Source organism: Schistocerca americana, chromosome 4 (assembly GCF_021461395.2).
Source record: "Schistocerca americana isolate TAMUIC-IGC-003095 chromosome 4, iqSchAmer2.1, whole genome shotgun sequence".
Taxonomy (NCBI): domain Eukaryota; kingdom Metazoa; phylum Arthropoda; class Insecta; order Orthoptera; family Acrididae; genus Schistocerca; species Schistocerca americana.
Genome location: NC_060122.1, coordinates 483,476,810 through 483,500,366, shown reverse-complemented (window position 1 = coordinate 483,500,366; position 23,557 = coordinate 483,476,810). Strand labels below are relative to the sequence as shown.

General features: G+C 45.3%; 1 protein-coding gene across 1 annotated transcript in view; it reads left to right on the top strand.

Moving 5' to 3' along the window:
* LOC124613568 (inhibitory POU protein-like) overlaps nucleotides 1-23,557 on the top strand; it is a 470,716-nt gene that overhangs the window by 253,232 nt on the left and 193,927 nt on the right. The gene's annotated exons all lie outside the window — the stretch shown is intronic.

The following is a 23,557-nucleotide window of genomic DNA, read 5'->3' as shown; positions in this document are numbered from 1 at the left end:
GCAGAGCCTAAGCCAGTTTTGCGTTAAATTTTTAGTACCATCGTTTTCACGTGCATTGAACAAAATGAAAAGTTTTTTTAAGTGGTCATAGAGAGTGGAAGTCGATTACTGTATAAAAAATATGCTACTCAAAGAAGTTGTTCTGCTGTTCACATCTTCATAACGAACAAAATTACAAGAAAGGTGACCATGCCGGTTAATGTCTACTGGTGATTAATCGTCATTTGCTTCATACATTTTTTTAAATTTTGTTTCTGAACGGAAAGTTAACCGGGGCGGTCAGGGCTCGGTGGACGAGCGGTTCTAGGCGCTTCAGTCCGGAACCTCGCGACTGCTATGGTCGCAGGTTCGAATCCTGCTTCGGGCATGTATGTGTGTGATGTCCTTAGGTTAGTTAGGTTTAAGTAGCTCTAAGTTCTAGGGAACTGATAACCTCAGATGTTAAGTCCCATAGTGCTCAGAGCCATTTGAACCATTTGAGCAGCCAGGGTAAATAACACGCCCTGTACATTTCTGGTGGTCCGAAGCCGTGAGTATAAGCGCTGATGAGATATTTTTTAAGCCCCGTGTGTTTTACAACAAACCATTCCCTACTACAATACCTTCATACACTCTTTGATGTGTCCACAGGAAGTTTAGCACTTCTTAAAGTTCTTGACTATTCAGTTGATGACGGGTCATTGCTCGTTAAAAGAACCTGCCGTTATGCCTTTAATACATGATGATACCGAACGCGACCGACAAAATTCCGGACTGTATTCAGGCGTATTTTCTGAGGGTTTTGGTATCAGCGATACCGTGGTCTTCGCTGGCTCGTTACAGAGTAATAATGTAATTGCGATCTGTTGCGTTTGTTATCATAATTGCCTATCTACCTGCGTACATAACTTCACAAAACCGAAAAAACGTTAAAATGCACTCACCAAAACGTTCAACATAAAATACAGAATAATTAACACCACTCAGACGATCCAAATTATTGTGATGTGGTTGCCTCCGCTGTGAGTACAGTTCAGCATAACCGCTATTCTATTCCATTTTGTGAATCAAACACGAGGTTGACATCAGTCAACTCTTCGTCAGTAATCTTGTCCATACTGTGCGGAAACAAACCAGAGCCAGAAAGAAGCAGCACTGGGTACAGTGAGAAAACTGGGCATTTCTGTCGTCAACAGCAACTAAGGCGAATGAAAAGAACAAAACTCACACCGCATACCGTCAAGATTTGCACTGCTGTGAACAAAAACAAAACTAAATGGAGGTTAGAAATACAAAGAAATGCAATTGCTCGATGAACAGCCGCCAGATACCGCGGATCTTTTGTACCAAAATACTCAGAAAATATCTCTGAACAAATTCCTAAATTTTATTAGTTAAGTTCGGTTCACTCTGTATGTGGTGTAGCAACATGTACATTTCCTGTATAAATAAAGGGGTGAAGCACCCAAAATGGGCGGACGAAAAAAAATGGAATTTCCCGGTAGAGAGAGTATGTGATGTTATTTCAGTGACTACAAGACCGAGACCACTTAGCAATGTAATATCACTTATCAATATGACATTGCACGCCATCTGGTCCGGATGCATACACTGATGCGGTTGGGAAGGGTGCCATAAAGTCATTGTATCCTTTCCTGAGGCAGGGTGGCCCACAACGATTGTAAATGGTCCTTGATGTAGTGGATAGTGGTACTGGGACAAAACTGATGTCGAAGTTGGTCCCACACATTTTACACTGGGTATAGATCTGGTGATACTACAAGACCATCAGTGTACCACAGCATCACGCAAACAGTTCGTTGAGGCACGTGACATTTGTGGACGAGCATTGTTCCGTTGAAAAATGGCACCAGGATATTGTTACATCAGAATGCAGGATGTGCGCGATCTACCGTTTTGTCGTCAAACAACTCTCAGTCACAGTAAGCCGTGAACTGAATTCATACTATATGGTTCCTCAAACCATGATGCCAGGAGTAAAACTGCTCTGCCTCTCGAAAACAGTGGAGCCTTTCGCCAAGTTTCGCCCATACTCGCCAACGATTGTCATGCGGGCTACACGTATCATGGTTCGCCGCTAAACACAATGTGACGCCATTCATCAGCAATCCATGCCTCCCGGTCACACCACCACTCCTGGTGCAGGCGTTTCCGTTGTGCTAACGACAGCCTACGTATGACGCGGTATTTCAGTGCTTGTGCGGCTGCTACTAACCTCTGACAATGGCGTGGTATGACGCAGAATGTTGCAACTAGGCCCTTACTTGTTCTCGCACGGCAGGCGCAGATGTGAAGGTATTACGACCTGCTTGGTGCACAACAGGGCGAAGCTCCCTTGTGGCGGTTTACCGGAGCCTTGTCGACGGCTATGCTTGCACTCAAGTTCCCATGCAGTTGAACATCGGGCAACTGTCACTTCCGAAGCCACACAGATCTTAATACTGCACGATTCCACCAGTCCGCCCGATGGCGACCGGCAAGAAGGCCCCTTTCAAAGTTTGTCAGGTGCGCATAACGCTGTCTCACAATGAGTACGCGTCATTTCCGTGTTTTTCAAAGTGATCACTCAACGTATAATGCGTTTCACGCCCGGTATTCACCCAGGCCACGTAACATCACCAAACACGAACACTATGCACCCTGGTGGCCACTCTACCTTTCGAAGAGAATTTCAACTGTAGTCATTTATACTTCCCCAGCTGGTGTGTGCTTGTACGAAATTACGTTGACATCCGACTATGTGCTCTGATTTTTGTCAGACAGTGTAGTGTACGTAAATCCTAAATAATGAAAAGGGTAAATTACCGCAACTGGTGACAGCCAAAATGGAAGTATTTTATCGACGTGGAGTGAAATTTACGAGACATTGGTTCGTTGTAGTCAGAGAAACCTGGCGAATTGTTCGCGGTAGATAATCTCAGGAGGTCGTATTGGATAGCACGCGACAAGGTTCATCAAGTAAAACCCGTCACATTTCCCATGAAATTCTCACTACAAAGAATATAGTGTGGATAGTATCAGTCGAACAGAAAAATTTGCAAGTAATGGCGACAAAAGATTCTGAAGCGATAATTCAGTGCTCTTAACGGTACCATGTTAAAATGCATGATTGAGGCTGGAGGTTGTCTTTTTGAACAGATCTATCCGCTAAAGTTGTTGCTACATGGTTCATCTGTGGAAAAAAATCTAAATATTCTTGCCTTGAGAATTACGTTGTTACCTTAAAGTACGCAGACGGTGCCATAGTCATCCGCTCGCCTTTGGCCCTACGTGCCTTAGGACACACTGAAGGCCGGCCGGTGCTTCAGTCTGGAACAGCGCGACCGCTACGGTCGCTGTTTGGAATCCTACCTCGGGCATGGATGTGTGTGATGCTCTTAGGTTAGTTAGGTTTAAGTAGTTCTAAGTTCTAGGCGACTGATGACCTCAGATGTAAAGTCCCATAGTGCTCAGAGCCAGAGCCATTTGAACCATTTGACACACTGTAGCGCCATAGGACATTGTGTTCCCGTTAAACAATGTTTCCAGTAACATACACTAACCGACAAGGAAGACGTCACACCTTGGACAACTAATCTGAACAGCCTCAAATGCGTACTATACACCACGGAGGCAGAAACAACTGCAGTTAACTCACCGATGCGAAATTAGCATTCAGGGGACCCAAAGGAGTATGATGGTGCAATTACTGTTCCCTATCTGTCAGACGATCTATAAGACTGAAGCTTCCTGGCAGATTAAAACTGTGTGCCGGACCGAGACTCGAACTCGGGACCTTTGCCTTTCGCGGGCAAGTGCTCTACCAACTGAGCTACCAAAGAACGACTCACGCCCCGTCCTCACAGTTTTACTTCCGCCAGTACCTTGTCTCCCACCTTCCAAACTTTACAGAAGCTCTCCTGCGAAGTTTTAATCTGCCAGGAAGTTTCAAATCAGCGCACACTCCGCTCCAGAGTGAAAATCTCATTCTAGATCCATAAGACTGTCTGCCAAAAGTGCTGCAGCGTAAGGAAAGTCGCGACGCCAAATAACCGTAGCCAGATTCAAGAGCTCTTGGTACAGGGACTGTCAACTGACCCTCAACAAAAGCAAACCAGTACATGGTTTTCCTTGCGTACCGCTGTAACTCCACAACATAGCCCCGAATCGCCATGGGAGGTAATGTGGCACTGGAGCCTACAATTCCTCGTCCATGATGACTGTTCCTGTTTGTAAATGAAGGCGTTGGGTTCGAAGCTATAATTGGCAAGAGAGGAAGGACTTCACAGCAATGGACTTTTATGGAAAGTCAGTGAAGCAGCTGGGAACCGACTGCCCAAGTGGCAGAGACTGCGTCACTGTGTTGCCAACTGCTGCTCACATTGGTGCTGAAGATGCAGTACAATGCGCCAGAAACAGACGCTGAACACGATGGTCTTCCCTCTCGGTAGTGCCACGTGGCCGTCTGGAGCCTGTTCTTCTTGTGACTGTACATAATCGTGACCGCCACTGCTAGGAATCATGTACAATGACTACTTTTATGCCAAGCCTTTCTGCAATATCGCAGAAGGAACATCCAGCTTCTCGTAGCGTTATTACGCGACCTCGTTCAAACTCAGTGAGTTGTTGATAATGGCGTGTTTGTCGCCTTACAGGCACGAATGTCTAACATCAACATACCAAGTCCAGCCTCAAAGGTAATTAACGTGCACGAAAGTTACAGCGTCTATTTAAAGCAAACCTGATTTGCATCCTCAATGTCGCGCTAGTGGCGCCAGTGTTACGTGACCAACGCGAAATTTGGATATACATCTTTCAGGTACAGAAACATGATAATCGACTTTCGTTTGTCGCACAACTCCTTCTAGGTGTTGTGATTTTTTTTCGTTCAGTGTATGTGAGCGACGATGGCCCTAGGCACTTTCAGTGCGGATGCAGCACATCTTCCAAATCCCTGCGGGATTATGGATGGAGACGCTACGTGCGCGTGACAGGTTGAGAATTTGAGTTGGACGGGAAGCATTCTGAATGGACGAGGCAGTTAAGGCAATCGTTCTAGAGGAGCGGAACACTCGGGTTCGATAACCGCTCCGGTTAAATTTTCAGCCTACAGCATTGATTTATTTAAATGCCCGTAGGAGCCTGAAGTACCGAGAATGATGTGTTCGCATTTGTTTATTCATTTACAGACCTCTGTAGGCTGTTCGTAATAACAAAGAGCTTTCTGTAGACGGGAAATATCTCACACTGGTAAAGATGAACGAGCTTTTATGCTGTGCATTTGAAAACCAATGTTTACTGAGAACCTTTTTTGTCGTTACGGAACTTAGTATCACCAACAAAATTTGGAGTACTTCCAACACCATGTGTATATAAATCAAGCAGTTTGTGGGTGAGGTTGACGACATTTCCAAAACTGCCCACCGCTAAACACAGGCTTTTGTGTCTATTCCTGGCCTTTGTTCTCACGTGGTGCTCTGTAGAGATTCTGTGTTGGTAGCGGTTGAGGTTGTGGAGATACGTGTGCGTATTCGTCGCCTTCACACTGTGGTGCTCACCAGGACGTCTTCTCTTTCACATCAGTGTAGTTTTTTGTACAGTATTCTCGAACTGATGCGAATATTCTAGGATGTTAACAAAGGTTTTCGAACGTTCCAGAATTTTCGCGAATGTTTTAGAATTCAACTTGGGAAAAGGCACATATCGCATTCATCTGCACTGTGGTAAAGTCATTTTAACTGATGAGTTGAGCAGTAAATGCGGAGGAGCAATTGATCGAAAAAGTGTATCCGCTTATAGCGAGAAACAACGTATAAAACAGTGATTATTTTTTTGTTATTTATTTTATTTATTTATCTCTTGTTCTGGTGATCCATGTTGTGACACTATCACAGGATATGGAACGTGTCAATTTTACAAACTTTTGGCCAGAATTTATGGTAATACATAAAACAAAACAAAAACAGTAAACAGTAACTTAGGTCCCACTACAAAAATACATTTTAGAGATAGATAAAGATTACAAAATAATAAATGTTACAGAGAAATAAATATTGCAAAATATATCTTTACAATAAAAATATTCGGTATTACAAATACAAATTTGGACATAAATTTGCAATTTACAATACAAGAAATGTTAAACACTGTAGTTCAGGAACTCTTCTAATGTATAAAATGATCCTTGCAATCATGTGAGCCTACAATTTTAACAACAACAAAAAATACTAAGTTCAACAAGTGTACCAGCAAATGCAGGATATGTCACTAGATAAAATTAATTGTTGGTAAGGCGGGTGCCAGGTTGAGATTGATTGGGAGAGTCCTTAAAAAATGTAGTTCTTCAACAAAGGAGGTGGCTTACAAAACACTCGTTCGACCTATACTTGAGTATTGCTCATCAGTGTGGGATCCGTACCAGGTCGGGTTGACAGAGGATATAGAGGAGATCCAAAGAAGAGCGGCGCGTTTCGACACAGGGTTATTTGGTAAGCGTGATAGCGTTACGGAGATGTTTAGCAAGCTCAAGTGGCAGACTCTGCAAGAGAGGCGCTCTGCATCGCGGTGTAGCTTGTTGTCCAGGTTTCGAGAGCGTGCGTTTCTGGATGAGGTATCGAATATATTGCTTTCCCCTACTTATACCTCCCGAGGAGATGACGAATGTAAAATTAGAGAGATTCGAGCGCGCACGGAGGTTTCCCGGCAGTCGCTCTTCCCGCGAATCATACGCGACTGGAACAGGAATGGGAGGTAATGCAGTGGCACATAAAGTACCCTCCTCCACACACCGTTGGGTGGTGGTGGTGGTTGTTAGTCTTTGACGGCCCGTCGACAACGAGGTCATTAGAGACGGAGCGCAAGCTCGGGGTAGGGAAGGATTGGGAAGGAAATCGGCCGTGCCCTTTCAAAGGAACCATCCCGGCATTTGCCTGAAACGATTTAGGGAAATCACGGAAAACCTAAATCAGGATGGCTGGAGACGGGATTGAACCGTCGTCCTCCCGTTGGGTGGCTTGCGGAGTATAAATGTAGATGTGGATGAACAAAAAATATTTAATCTGGTGAACCGAGAAGAAAGTGTAACCTTCTCAACAGAATTCTTAAATTCGCTCAGTGTTCCCAGTATGCTAGCGCGGAAACATTTCCAAACAACATCACAGAAACAGAAATATTCACCGGGAAAGGAAAAGGCAAATCAGTATGCATACCACGAATTCCACTTCTTTCAGCTACCTTACCATCAACCATAAAACGCTCCTATTTCTGGTGAGATTAGCCTAAAGCATGACTATAAAAAAGCCAAGAGCAAATACTCCAGTAAATTGGAGTGAAATTAAAAGACTCACGCACTGACAGCTACAGGCAGTTCTTTCGCTTTTTGGAGAACATTAAAACTAATTCGGTTTCGCATCCGAAATCGAAATGCCAAACATATTTTTAATAAGTTAGACCTTGTGCAAATGATATAATCAATTGCACATTTTTTGGAAACTCATAAAATAAATGTAAAATAAAGAACAAGAAAAGCGAGTCCTTTTCAAATAGCAAGGTGTAATTGTTAAGATAACTCAACAAGTATCAACAATTCGCTCCTTTTCATAAGTGGTGTCGATATTTCTTGACACCCTTGAGCTGCGTAATTTCTTAATTTCTGTGCACTTTAAAAGAAATGTATAGAAATATCAATGTGCGCGAAGGTTTGTGCTGCTATAGTGGAAACATTCGCACAGTTTACGAAGATACCGTGACACAAGAGCGCAAGTGAAATTAATGTTCACGCCACCAGTCCATGGTGGTGACTCGTGAAAGATTTTTTTCAACGCGAGCTGGCTTCATGGATGCACGGCAGTCGTCCAAACACCGCCGGCGCTGGGATTTCGCGCGAATCCGTCCCCGGCAGACGTCGACGTTAATTGAGTCATGAAATCCCCGCAGGTGTTGTGCTCGCCCTGGGGGTTTGCGCACCTCCCCACTTTACACTCCAGAAATGGATGTCAATTTTTACTCGGCTTATAAAGAAGACGGGCGTTCATTATAAATTAATAGTTAATTAACGGGTGGCCGGGAAGGGTTGTCCGGGTAGAGGGGGCGCCGCCACTCACCCCTAACTCTGCCGGCGCGTCCCTCATTCTCAACTTGGCACAGCCTCGGCGTTTTCTCTCCTAAGGCGCTGCTAGCTCTGGCTACACAGCTCGGGGGAAACCATCTCCACTCATACGGGCCTCAGTACCTCACTTCCCTAATTCTTGGTTAACTTCGTTTACTTGCTGGAAACTATCCCGTTCGCTTGGTGTTCTCCCACTTTTTTTATCATAGGAAGAAAAGGTGGAGCATCTAAGTCATTCAAAGCGCATTCTTACAAACTAAATTTGGTGTTTTGCTTTCGAGTACAAAGACAAATACGTTTAACCAAACGGCTGTCTGTGCAAGGAGCACGATTCTTTTAAACTCTCGGTGCATTACTGGAAGGTTTGCCTTTGTACTTTATTGATATTCCTACTGAGCGCTTATATTATCGGAACTTGGAGCCTTCCATGGCCAATAAAACGTCGGTTGAGACGAGTGCAATTCAAGTTATGTATACAGACTTACCTTCCCCCTTCCGAGTTAACAGTCGGCCACTCTGGCTTAGCCGTTCTAGGCGCTTCAGTCCGGAACCGCGCTGCTGCTACGGTCGCAGGTTTGAATCCTGCCTCGGGCATGGATGTGTGTGGTATCCTTAGGTTAGTTAGGTTTAAACAGTTCTAAGTTCTAGGGGACTGATGGCCTCAGATGTTGAGTCCCATAGTGCTTAGAGCCATATGTACCATTTTCCGGGTTAATATATCCATTTCCATGATTTTGTTTCGGAGCCTTTTTGCGACGGCATACAGGGTGCATTGAGCAAATTTTGGAACTCTATTGGGATGTTGAAAATTTCACCTTGATTTATCATTGTATCAATGGAATAGATTTTTTTTCGAACTCTCAGTTATAGCAGCAACCACAGTGAAACCACTACAGTGCAAAACGGGACGGGGGAACCTAGGGACGCACCACACAAGAGAAGTGCACCCCCAAACTCTTTGCATGCAGGTGTTAGGGCTATAAGGGAGACTTTTTTTGTGACTGAGGACAGTGTACGGAACAACATTACATCACTTCATTTGCAGCCTAATAATTATAGCTATTAGGAGTAGTATTTTCCAACAGCCTTGCCACAGTGGTAACACCGGTTCCCGTCAGATCACCGCAGTCAAGTGCTGTCGGGCTGGGTGACCATCCGGTCTGCCGAGCGCTGTTGGCAAGCGGAGTGCACTCAGCCCTTGTGAGGCAAACTGAGCACCTACATGACTGAGAAGTTCCGGCTCCGGTCTCGGAAACTGACATACGGCTGGGAGAGAGGTGTGCTGAGCACATGCCCCTCCATATCCGCATTCAGTGACGCATATGGGCTAAGGATGACACGGCGGCCAGTCGGTACCGTTGGGCCTTCATGACCTGATCGGGATGAGTTAAGAGTAGTATTTTCTTAGGTTTTTTATTACCTCATAGCCCATGTGCCGAGAGCAAGCCATTAATGTTTATTTTCCCCTGAGCAGCATGGCAGATGGTGAAATGTGGACGTGTGGATGCAAAAAGTTAGTCTATATTGACAGGCGTAGTCCAATTAGTGGCACAGCCACGACCATGCAGCAAAGATCAGGTAGTAAATTATGTGACGTGTTTGTGGGAAGACTAATACACTGAAGTAGGTACACATTAAGGCACCAATGATCACAGTATTAATAATAAATGAAAAGCACCAGTTTGCTTTTGTTCTACAATATCACTTTTATTGTTAACCGGTTTGCGGCTTACAAGGCCATCTTCAGACATTTACTGAGTATTGTCACCAAAGTATTTATACCCGTAATACCCTTTATATATTGACTCACTTTTATTTTGTTTATTTTCTGTTCGTTTATTTTATTTCATTTGTTTGTTTTTATTTTATTTCATTTGTTTATTTTTATTTTATTTCATTTGTTTGTTTTTATTTTATTTCATTTGCTTCTTTTGTTTATAGGATTTACAGACGAGTCGAAGACGATGTCATTTGAGATGGTGTTGCTTTGTCTCCAGTGAAGATGAGAGGAGGAACAGAGTGAGAATGCTGGAACAACCTTTACTGAATTAACCTTTAGAATTATGAGGGAGTATGATATAAGACAGAATACATCAGTCTCTAAACTGAGCTGACGTTATCCTCCTTTATCCATATGTCGCTATGTCTATTACACTGATTTTCGTCTATTTGCTGCGGCCGCGCGGTCTTGGGCGTCTTGTCACGGTGCACGCGGCTCTCCACATCGGTGGTTCGAGTCCTCCCACGGGCATGGGTGTGTGTGTGTGTGTAAGCTAGTTTAAGTTAGAGTAAGTAGTGTGTAACTTAGGGACCGATGACCTCAGCAGTTTGGTCCCATAGGAATCCACACACATTTGAACATTTTTTAACTGTTGCGGTTTCCCCCCGCTGCTTCCCCCTTCTTAATTGGGTTAAATAGACTTGAATCCCTTGGTACGTCTCTCACTAAACTATTGTCGTAATAAATTCCCTCAGCATTCCTGCTTCACCTGTTCTGTCGTAGCTCATCTTCATTTTGCATTACATGTATAACATCACTCCGCAGCACCACATTTCAAACGAGTGTTTACGATGAAGCATTGAAATATGGCGGGTAGCTGTTCAAATTCCGGTCTTGCGATTCAGATCCAAGCTATCCATCTCTCAAGGAAAATGCCGATGTGGTTATTTTAAAAAGGAAATATTCCCCATCCCTTCCCTAACCTTGCTTGCAATTTCGTCGCAAATGAACGCGTCGTCGACGGGACATAAAATTCTAATCGTCCATTTTCTTTCTTTCAGCCGTTCGACCCACCTTTTCGTCGGTGTCCCCATGTTTTACGTAGCTCCGTTTGGAATGTGACAGCTAACTTTGGTCAATGATATTCGTAAATATTTTTCGGCAGCATCTTTATGTTTAATCTATAGTACTGTCATTCGCAGCGAAGATGTTCAATTGATCTCGTAATGTGCCATTTCTGTTGCCTTATAGTCGCTCTCATACCCTTGACGTTCTGCAAAGTACCAATTCAGTGGCGTACACTCTAGTTCTGCCATAGTCTTTCCTTCTCCAAAGTCCGCCACTAGACAAAACTGTGGTTACTCAAATTTTTTACAGTTTTTTTGTATCTATAACGTGAGTGTTGTTTCGCAAATTTTTGTTAATTTTTTGTCAGTTTACCCCTTCTCTTATATTTTTGATTTCTTATTCTTTCTGGTAAGGCAGACTGCTTGAAATCGCGACCCATTGCAGAGTACGGATCTTTTTATACAGTTCCTGGAAAATTAGGATTGGGGTGAAAGTTGCCAGTTGGGAATGCTTGGCTGGGAATTCCACGTCTTGCATTTGCCTTATAACCGAGGGAAATACCCTGAAAACCACAGTTATAGCCAAATATTTGTGTAGGTACCTTCCGAGTGAGTTAAAGTACGAAGCTGATTTGCCTTGCGTCTAGTGAAGCGCATCTGCCTCTTCAGTGACATTTCTTATGGTAATTACGTTAAATAAATGAACACAAAAGAGAGAGAGAGAGAGAGAGAGAGAGAGAGAGAGAGAGAGAGAGAGAGAGACAGGGAGACAGACGCTGTTCCTGTCTGTATGGAAGAGAATTTTGGAACCTGCAAGAAACTGAGACGGAAAATTACCTTAGAAAACTTGCGCTTGCATTGGTATTTTACTTAAACCGATGTACAATTGATAAGTCTCAAAAAAACTATTAGCTATAGGAACTACACATGTTTATTTGTAGACAGGGTGAACCCGACCCCACCGACAAAATATCAGAGGTTGACATTAGCTAGAACTTCCGGGCTGAGAGGCCGTCGTCAATCTGTAAGACTTCTTCTTCCAGACGTTTCGTTGCCAACTGCGGGCAACATCTGCGGAGGTGAGTCAGTGACTGGCTGTCAGGCCGTGGAGGTCCCGTTTATACTTGATGCATAGAGGGCACCACCATACCATATCATTTGCAAACGCCTTCTAAGAAAAATGGATACGCTGACAACTTTGTTTCTTCAGAAACGCTTTTCTTGCCGTTGTCAGTCTACATGTTATATCCTCTCCACTTCGACCATCAATGATTTTACTGCCCAATCATCTATTTTACTTGTCTCGTTTCCTAATCTAATTCCCTCAGCATCACCTGATTTAATGTCCGCCCCTGGTAGCTGAGTGGTCTGCCGGCCTCTGTGGCCGAGCGTTTCTAGGCGCTTCAGTCGGGAACCGCGCTGCTGCTACGGTCGCAGGTTCGAATCCTGCCTCGGGTATGGATGTGTGTGATGTCCTTAGGTTAGTTAGGTTTAAGTAGATCTAAGCCTAGGGGACTGATGGTCTTAGATGTTGAGACCCACAGTGCTTAGAGCCATTTGAACAATTTAAAAGGTCGGCACGGTAGCTTAGCTTGTTCGGTCAGAGGGCTGCTTGCCCGCTGTAATAAAAAAACTGAGTAAATGAAACAACGATCAACTTGAACGGATGTTTTGTGGCGTCCGCCCCGACCAAACGCAACGAACTAGATCGAAAAAAAAGAATGTCAATCCTAAGGGCCCGGTTTCGATTCCCGGCTGGGTCGGAGAATTTGTCCACTCAGGGACTGGGTGTTGTCCTAATCTTCATTTCATCCCCATCGACGCACAAGTCGCCGAAGTGACGTCAAATCGAAAGACTTCGACCCGGCGAATGGTCTACCCGACGGAAGGCCCTAGTCACACGACATTTATTTACGGTACCTGATTTAATCCGACTACATTCCATTATCCTTGTTTTTATTTTGTTGATGTTATTTTATATCCCCCTTTCAAGGAACTCTTCATACCTTTTAGTTGCTCTTTCGGGTACTTTTCTGCCTCTGACAGAACTTAAAAGTCATCGGAAAACCTCTAAGTTTTTATTTCTTCTCTCTGAACTTTAATTTCTTCTCCAAATCTTTCTTTGGTTTCCTTTACTGCTTGCTCATCGTACCGATTGAATAACATCGGGGATAGGCTACAACCACGTTTCTCTCTCTTCTCAGTCACTGCTTCCTTTTTATGCCCCTCGAATCTTGTAAGTGCCATCTGGTTTCCGTACAAGTTGTAAATAGCCTTTCGCTCTCTGTATTTTCCCACGGCTACCTTCAGAATTTCGAAGACAGCATTCTAGTCAACACTGTCAAATGCTATGTATTATTGTCTGCGATTCAAATAAACCACAGATTTAGTATCAACTTAGCATACACATTATTGTTTGTTTTATCACTGTGTAACCGGCGTTGGTTTGCAGTGTTGGCGGATGTGAACTTTTGTAGAACACTACGGAAAAAGAGTTCTCTATCTTACCTGTGTCATTTCCTTGTACAGAATTTGACGATCTGCATAAAGGGACAGTTGCAACGCTTGACACGTTATAAACACGGCTGCATATTAAGTTACCTGCTCGAAACCCGTCCTCAGTTTCCACAAGACAAACCCAGCTGCACTACTTTATATCAACAGTAATAATAATACCTATCTTGCACAACGTACCTACATTCAGTTTTAAAAGATAGAGCGATTTTGGTAAACTGTAGAGAACTCGGTGAGGCCATTCTGAACCTGTTTTCACCTCTACTTTATGTGTCGTTCCGTTAGCATTAAGATTTTTTTTCTTTTTTTTTTATCTGTAACGCAGGAAAGATTTATGAAATACCAGGGTATGAAAAGTGTTGGGCCCTTCTGAAACTGTATGGGGTGCAACCCAGTGGGACATGCAGCCATAGGGGCATGATTTATGCAGACCACTTGCCATGGGCACACGATGACGCGCCACACCAGGGAGACCAAAACCACTTTGGTGCAGTGCCAGATCGTTAAGAGCTGGTTCTATCGATTAGTTTGATGGTGTTTTGAAAAGTTTCCCGCATCGATATTCGTACTAATAATATAAACAGACGTACTTTGGATATACTAATGAAATATGCTTCTCTTTAAAGCATAACCGTAATAGACCTTTAAAAAATACTAACTGGATATACAACGAAGGCTTTCACAACCGGATGTCTTAGCTGCTGGCGAGTCTTCCAGGTTGTATGGCCGTGCACCATAAAAGCATTCCATTTCCCAACGCTTCGGGCAGAGCTGCATTGGACATCTGCCCAGGTTCTCTTGGATCCTCTGAGACTTGCTAACTGAATGATTAGACGTTGCAGGGCGACATAAATAGTATAGAAGAGGCCCACGGAAGTGATCGCTAGAATAATCCTCGTCAGAGATAAAACATGTTTTCGCCCGTACTTCATCTGTGGATCCAAATGCATTAAGAAATGTCATATTTTCTTTTTTTGGAAAAAAATATGAAATACCATAGCTGAAAAGGCGTTGGGACTTTTTGAAATTGTATAGGCGCAATCCAGCGAGACTTGCAGCTGTGGAGCCATGATTTATACAGACCAGTTAACTACTTAAATGTCGGTTACGACCAGTCAAAGATAAAATCCATCGATTCTCTAGAGCTACTGTCTATACATGACTAAGTTTAATGGCCTCTTCTTTTCTGTTGACCGAGGTGACCGAAGTGGCCGAGCGGTTCTGGGCGCTACAGTCTAGAACCGCGAGACCGCTACGGCCGCAGGTTCGAATCCAGCCTCGGGCATGGATGTGTGTGATGTCCTTAGGTTAGTTATGTTTAATTAGTTCTAAGTTCTAGGGGACTGATGACCTCAGAAGTTAAGTCCGATAGTGCTCAGAGCCATTTGAACCATTTCTAGGGGACTGATGACCTCAGAAGTTAAGTCCCATAGGGCTCAGAGGCATTTGAACCATTTTTCTGTTGACTTTATCGCCATGTTTATATATTTCGATGGCTCCACTTGCCGTCTAGGTAAAATAGAAAAATCAGTTCTAGCAGAGAATGCTCTACATCACGGTATCACGAAGTGAAGATTTCGAAACCAAAATTTTATCCATGACAATGAATTACAGTGCATGGCTATAAGGAGAAGCCATTGAAATTTATGAACATTGGAATAATTGTAACAGAAAGGAAGATGCCTTGTAACTTAGTGATATTGGACAGTTGCTTTACAGAATCGATAGATTTTGTCTCTGATGAGCGATAATCGATACTGAGGTTTCTCTCGGAAAAGAATTATTTCTGCCGACAGCATGTAACCCCCTACAACGCACACATTTTTCACAGTATGTATGTCACTCTAAGACGTCCAACCTGTCAGTCGGCTAGACTCAGCAGGACCTCTGGACAAAGCGTTAACAATGGAAAAGTTTCGAGAAGGACGGCCAAGCACCTGGAAGATTCTAAGGCTGGATAGGTTTGAAACATTTAAGATACAGCAAATTAGTGTACTTCTTGTCAAGTTTATTTATTGGGATACGACACGTTTTCAGACTAGAGACAGCAATAAAAAAGACACTTTTTGAATCTGCGTACCGCTACGGATGTAGAGGCGTCTCACTCTGACGCTTTTGGCCGCCACAAGGACGCCGCGCCGTCAGCTGTTACCGAGAGGCAAAGGCGTCCCGGGGGGGGGGGGGGGGGGGGGCGAGCGGCGACGTAGGCGGGCGGTTTTTTGCCGCAGCGTGACAGGTCGGCGCATCGAGAGGCAAATCTGGCGCGCCTAACGTGACAGGCGCGCCTCCGCCTGTCTCCACTTAGCGAGTGATCATGGCCGACTACGGCGCGCACGCAGCGCGATCGATGCGCTGCGTGCGGCAGCGGCAGCGGCGGCGGACAGAGCGCGGGGCGCGCCCCCATTGGCGGGCGCGGCGCCGGGTCACGCCCCCACCCCCCACCCCTCCGGCTCGCGGCACTGCTCGGGCGCCACGCTCGCCCGTAAGACGGGCTCACCGCAAACGTTTGTCGGCCGCGGCTGGGCCAGCACGGACGATTAAGACGGCGCTCAGGCCGCGGTGGGAGGGACCGCCGGCTATCGACCGGCCGGCACGCCTACGCTGGCCACGGCGCTTCCTTTCCTCGCTTAAAGCTGCGGCCACAGCACAACCAGCGGGGCCCTTACCTATCCTACTGTCCACTCACTTCCCCGTAGACACTTACTTCCCCTGTCCGGGCAAGATCTAAACTCACTTCTTCCAAAAATTTGCACCTTTAATAGCCTTGCCGGACCATAAAAATAGATGCAGTGCAAGCAATTCCATGTTGGATAAAGGAGCAGACGTTCAATCGCCTGTGTTTCTCTGTATTCGGGCTTCAAAATTGCCCCATTAACCACGCTTACTTTACATTTTGCGACTTGTTCTTAATCTATTCAGTGCCCTCTGTGTACAATACTACAATCAGGCGACAAAAGTCATGGGAAGCGATAAACACATACACAGATGGCGGTAATATCGCGTACACAAGACATAAAAGAATACTGTACTGCCAGAACTGGCATTTTTGATGAGGTGAACTTTGTGAAAAGGCTTCCGATATGATTACGGACACACGACGGGAATTAACAGACTGTGAAAGCGGGATCGTAGTTGGAACTAGACACCTGGAACATTTCATTTCGGAAATCGTTAGCAAATTCAATAATGTCAAGAGTGCGATGGAGGTAGTGGCTGGTCGCTCGGTAGGAGACGAGAGCCCTTGGAACATTGGACACAGTGAATTCAATTCGTTCTTAGAAATGTTCATCAAAACACCTTGCGACCCTTGGAGTCGTTGTGAAACAACGCAGTGTGGGAACTCCGAGGGTATTTCATATATTACACAATTTAAAAAATACGATAATGAAATCAAGAAAGCGTCGACTCAAATATTCTTTTTTCAAATTTTCATCTACATAACTCCCATTTAAGTGCGGGTCAGGCATACATCCACCTCGTTGTCTCTGCAGGCAATTACTCGGTCTATGGAGTTCGCGATGACACTTTCACAGACATCTCTGTTGATGTCGTTGATGACACGTGGTTCAAATGGCTCTGAGCACTATGGGACTTAACATCTATGGTCATCAGTCCCCTAGAGCTTAGAACTACTTAAACCTGACTAACCTAAGGACATCACCCAACACCCAGTCATCACGAGGCAGAGAAAATCCCTGACCCCGCCGGGAATCGAAGCCGGGAACCCGGGCGTGGGAAGCGGGAACGCTACCGCACGACCACGAGCTGCGGAAGATGACACGATGAATTTCCTCTTTAAGTTGGAGAACTGTTCGTGGTTTGTTGTTGTAGACCTTGAACTTCACATAATACCGTAATAACAAGTCACAAGGAGTAAGGTCACAAGATCTGGGAGACCATTCAAAGCCGCCAAGAAGTGAGACCAACGTTATTTTGTATGCAGTAGTGTTATTGCCTCTCGGGATTTTTTTAAATTGTTGTCCACTTCTTTTTTTGTGAGAATCCACTCGGCGAAATTTCTCCGTTTCAGATTATCTGTGGGTTTAAGATGTTGCATCAACTGATTCTTGTAAGGGTGCATATGAAGATCCTTTTTCAATATTCTTTGCAAAGAGACTGTCAAAATTTCCAGCTGTCGAGTACGACACTGAAGGGACTTGTGAAGGCTGACAGCCACGAGCCGGTCGCTGTTGCCGAGCTGTTCTAGGAGCTTCAGTCCGGAACCACACTGCTGCTACGGTCGCAGGTTCGAATCCTTCCTCGGGCATGGATGTGTGTGATTTCCTTAGGTTGGTTATGTTTAAGTAGTTCTAAGTCTAGGGGACTGATGACCTCAGATGTTAAGTCCCATAGTGCTCAGACCCATTTGAACCATTTGAACCACAGCCACGCGATCCTGCACCAATACAATGTTTCGTTCCGTATGGACTATACGCTTCGTTCGGGGAGATCTTATGGTTGCAACGGACCCTGTTTCCTCGAATTTCCTTATCAACTTCTGTTGATGCTGCAGCGGCGTTATTAGCCTACATCCGAAGAGCCAGCGAAGTGTACGAACAGTCTCTGCATAGCACTCCCCGGTTCTATAATGGGTTTTCACAGTAATAACACGCTCCTTCTTTGTGAACCGCTGAAATCCTGAAATAGACAAACAATGATTGATCGTAATCGGAATGACAATCGAAAATTAATAAATACAGTGCTGTAAACCTGAAAACAAAAATTTTACCACTCCGTTTAAAAACTGTGTAATATATGAAAGACCCTTTACAATGGAAGTCTCGCGGCAGCTGCTAAATACCGGACACAACCATGTACAACCGTCCTTAGAAATGTTTGTCACGACGCCTTGCGATCCCTGCAGTTGTTATGGAACTACAGTCGCTCTGGGAAATCCGAGGCTATTTTGCAAGAATGGAGATATGTCGGCAACTGCCAAGTCTTACCTTCATGTCGACTGCAGGGGCGGTGGCAAGTGGGAGGGGGTCTATGGGGGCTATAGCCCCCCCCCCCCTCCCAAATGGAGTATCGTATTACACTGGATGAAATGACCAGAAATCAGCGAATATATTACTTCAACAGATTCACTCACTTTTTTATAATCATGTAGCAATATAGGTTGCAATGTATTTCATACACATTTTAACAAAAGAATAAGAGCCACAAATAGCCTACTATCTAAACCAATAAACATCATTTAATTTAAAATGGACGTCTTATTATTTATAAATATAGAATGGATGTATATTAATGTACGAGCACCACTTACGATAATCAAGAAACCGAAATATGGCGGGTATGCCTACCACCACTTAAATTGCTGACCCCAGATAAAAACATCGAAATCGCCTGTCATTTGGGTCAAATCGTATTATTTTCCCGGGCACGCACATTCTGTAGACACGTTTTTACCCTAAACTCCAAACCAGGTACCAAAAACTACCTTAAGCAACACCAAATTTTACCATTTTGTCAGTGGAGGACCCCAACTCTCCTTTTGTTAAGCGATATTCCATCCCCCCCTTCCCCCCACGCCATAAGCCTACCCCCCCCCCCCCCCCCTGACCAGCTTCTAGACTCGCCCCTGGTTGACTAACAGCTGTGGCTCCCAGGGCACAGTTATAACCAACCGGGAAATTGAAATTCATCTGGGAACAGCAAGAGAGTCAGTGGGGTAGCAGGAAACTGAGTGACCAATGAGAATTCGTCGCAGACCCACCATACTTGCTCCGGACACTGCGAGAGGGCTGTACAAGCAATGATCACACGCACGGCACAGCGGACACACCAGGAACCGCGGTGTTGGCCGTCGAATGGCGCTAGCTGCGCAGCATTTGTGCACCGCCGCCGTCAGTGTCAGCCAGTTTGCCGTGGCATACGGAGCTCCATCGCAGTCTTTAACACTGGTAGCATGCCGCGACAGCGTGGACGTGAACCGTATGTGCAGTTGACGGACTTTGAGCGAGGGCGTATAGTGGGCATGCGGGAGGCCGGGTGGACGTACCGCCGAATTGCTCAACACGTGGGGCGTGAGGTCTCCACAGTACATCGATGTTGTCGCCAGTGGTCGGCGGAAGGCGCACGTGCCCGTCGACCTGGGACCGGACCGCAGCGACGCACGGATGCACGCCAAGACCGTAGGATCCTACGCAGTGCCGTAGGGGACCGCACCGCCACTTCCCAGCAAATTAGGGACACTGTTGCTCCTGGGGTATCGGCGAGGACCATTCGCAACCGTCTCCATGAAGCTGGGCTACGGTCCCGCACACCGTTAGGCCGTCTTCCGCTCACGCCCCAACATCGTGCAGCCCGCCTCCAGTGGTGTCGCGACAGGCGTGAATGGAGGGACGAATGGAGACGTGTCGTCTTCAGCGATGAGAGTCGCTTCTGCCTTGGTGCCAATGATGGTCGTATGCGTGTTTGGTGCCGTGCAGGTGAGCGCCACAATCAGGACTGCATACGACCGAGGCACACAGGGCCAACACCCGGCATCATGGTGTGGGGAGCGATCTCCTACACTGGCCGTATACCACTGGTGATCGTCGAGGGGACACTGAATAGTGCGCGGTACATCCAAACCGTCATCGAACCCATCGTTCTACCATTCCTAGACCGGCAAGGGAACTTGCTGTTCCAACAGGACAATGCACGTCCGCATGTATCCCGTGCCACCCAACGTGCTGTAGAAGGTGTAAGTCAACTACCCTGGCCAGCAAGATCTCTGGATCTGTCCCCCATTGAGCATGTTTGGGACTGGATGAAGCGTCGTCTCACGCGGTCTGCACGTCCAGCACGAACGCTGGTCCAACTGAGGCGCCAGGTGGAAATGGCATGGCAAGCCGTTCCACAGGACTACATCCAGCATCTCTACGATCGTCTCCATGGGAGAATAGCAGCCTGCATTGCTGCGAAAGGTGGATATACACTGTACTAGTGCCGACATTGTGCATGCTCTGTTGCCTGTGTCTATGTGCCTGTGGTTCTGTCAGTGTGATCATGTGATGTATCTGACCCCAGGAATGTGTTAATAAAGTTTCCCCTTCCTGGGACAATGAATTCACGGTGTTCTTATTTCAATTTCCAGGAGTGTAGATACACTAAACAATCCTTACTTGTCAAAGTGTAAAAAGACGGAAACGTTTATTAAAGGATGTGAGTAAATCCCGTTTCATTTGTAATAGTTGGTCTCTTCACCTGTAAGTGTTTTAGATCCCACGTACCCTGATTTTATTTTCAATATCCACCGGAATCTTTTTGCGATGACAGACTACTTTTATACACAGGTTTCAGTATTTCTGCATTGGTTGCCCTACAATTCGACGAGCCTTATGAACGGACGCTGGGTGCTCGCGACTGTCAGATGGCCAGATACTTGTGTTTACAATAATTCTCCTTGTCTCACAGTGTGAAACTTTTCTAGTGAGGCTGTCGACCCAGAACAATTGGTTGACAGTGTTGGAAGATTTGGTATTAAAGGCTGCCGAGAGCAGTTAACCTGATTTAAACAGCAGACTTAAGGGTGATACACTGCACTGAGCCACAGGCAGCACAGACTGGGAGATTTTCTCGCCGGTGTAGGAAGCCATGTAGAGTGCCGTCTTCAGAGGCGGGCCAGGGTGACGTCATCCTAATGGAGTGTGCATGACACAGCCGAATAGTTGGTTTCACCAAATGCAGCTTATTGACCCGTGCTTTCCCACTCTTCCTCCCACAGCTGCATGGATTATTTAGCCAACAGCGAGATGGCAGTCTACAGAGGAACGGTACATAATATCACTATGTATTCCCTTCAGCCTCCTTGGCTGCTACGTCTACTAGATCACTCCCTGAATTTTCACATGCCCTGGTACCCATCAGAATGATACCTGCGTCCTCAACTATTGGAGAAGGAACAGTTTCTCCTTATTAATTGGATCATTTTATCTGCAGGGTACATTTACTGCAGTGCTTGTACCTAGTGCCATCCGGAATGCATGGATTTCATAGCCGAAAACAGGAAACAGACGGACCCGCAAAATTACACACCAATAGCCCTAACTTCTGTTTGCTGCAGAATCCTTGAACATATCCTCAGTTCGAATATAATAAACTTTCCTGAGACTGAGAAGCTTAAGTCCACGAATCAGCATGGTTTTAGGAAGCACCCCTCGTGCGAAACACAATTTGCCCGTTTGTCACATGATGTACTGAGGACTATGGGTGAATGGCAGCAAGCAGACTCCACATTTCTAGATTTCCAGAAAGCGTTTGACACGGTGCCTCATTGCAGGCTGTTAACGAAGGTACGAGCATATGAAATACGTTCACAGATATGAGAGCGGCTCGAAGACTTCTCAAATAATAGTTTCCCTCGACGGCGAGTGTTCACCGTAGACAAGGTATCGTCAGGAGAGTCCCAGAGAAGTGTGATAGGACCGCTGTTGTTCTCTGTATACAGAAATGATTTGGCAGACAGGGTGGGCAGCAATCTGCGGTTGTCCGCTGATGATGCTGTGGTGCACGGTAAGGTGTCGAAGTTGAGTGACTGTTGGAGGATACATCTTAAACATCATTTCCAGTTCGTGTGACGAATGACAGTTAGTCCTAAACGTGGAAAAATTTAAGTTATTGCGGATGAATAGGAAGATGAAACCTGTAATGTTCGGATAAAGTATTACTAATGTCTTGCTTGACACAGTGAAGTCGTTAAAATATCTGGGCGTAACGTTATAAAGCAATATTAGGTGTAAAGAGAATGTGAGAACTGTGCTAGGGAAGGCGAATGGTCGACTTCGGTCTATTGGGAGAATATTAGGAAAGAAAGGTTCACATGTAAACGAGACCGCATGTAGGACGTTGGTGCGATCTATTCTTGAGTACTGCTCGAGTGTCTGGGATCTGTACCAGGTCGGACTGATGGAAGACATCGAAGAAATTCAGAGACGGGGTGCTAGATTTGTTGTTGGTAGGTTAGAACAGCACGTAAGTTTTACGGAGTGCTTCGGAAACTCATATAGGAATCCCTGGACGGAAGGCGACCTTCTTTTCGAGAAACGCTAGGGAGAAAATATAGAGAACCGGCATTTGAAGCTGACTGCAGGAGGATTCTACAGCCGCCAATGTACATTTCGAGAAAGAACCACAAAAATACGAGAAATCAGGGCTTATACGGAGGCATACAGACAGCGTTTTGCTCTCGCTCTATTTGCGAGTGGAACAGAAAAGGAAATGACACGTAGTGGTACAGGGTACCCTCCGCCACGCACCGTACGGTGGCTTGCTGAGCATCTATGTAGATGTAGATGTAGGAGAGTGCTGTTCGAGAGGAGTAGCCTCTCTTTTTTCTGCTCCACACGTAACAACAAGGCGCTAAACTGCCAAAGACCTCATCACAGTCACCATTATAATATACACACACACTTCACGGTTCGTGGCTCTTTGGAGCAAGACAACGGTAAACCATCTCCACTGCGACACTGTCCAGAAGATTGCCAGCAAGATCTGCTATTTTTTCCGTACTCTGTGTGAGTCTGGAAATGACGACGGCGATCTCATCAGTTTTTGATGAAGTAATGGATGTTGATATCACTTTACTCAAATAATGTTTAGAACTGGACGTTGTCTACATGTAGCTTTACATGATTACTCTGCACTTCACACTTAAGTTCCTGGAAGACGGTCATTTAGAGAAGTACCGTAACTATGAAATTTTAACAACGAACATTTTCGTATTCTACAAATTGTTGCCGTACCAGAAATTGTTTGTGACAACACAGTCTCTCATTTGGAAATCGGGTTGCAGGTTCAGCAAATTTGGGCAATTGCTGGTTAACTGATAGACACTCACAGGTCGTCAGCTGCATATCTTAATTTGCAATAGCATGTGGAGAACAGCACAGTTCTCTGCTTCTCGACACCTGTTACTGCTCTACAAGTTGCATCAAAAATCGGGATATTCTACTTATAGTTCGGATAAATTTCCAACGACCTCGAGTCTGCTAACATAGCGACGGCCAGCTGACAGGAATGCTAGCAGACTTGCACGAGTTTCAGACAGCATGTTCCCCACCTGTAAATGAAGCAATGTGACTGCACAGTTGTAAATACTGCAGCGATGGTCAACTGTTTTGAGTTTGCATGCTCCGTATTGATTATTCTATATGTCAGCCAATAACGATACTGCTGTTGGTC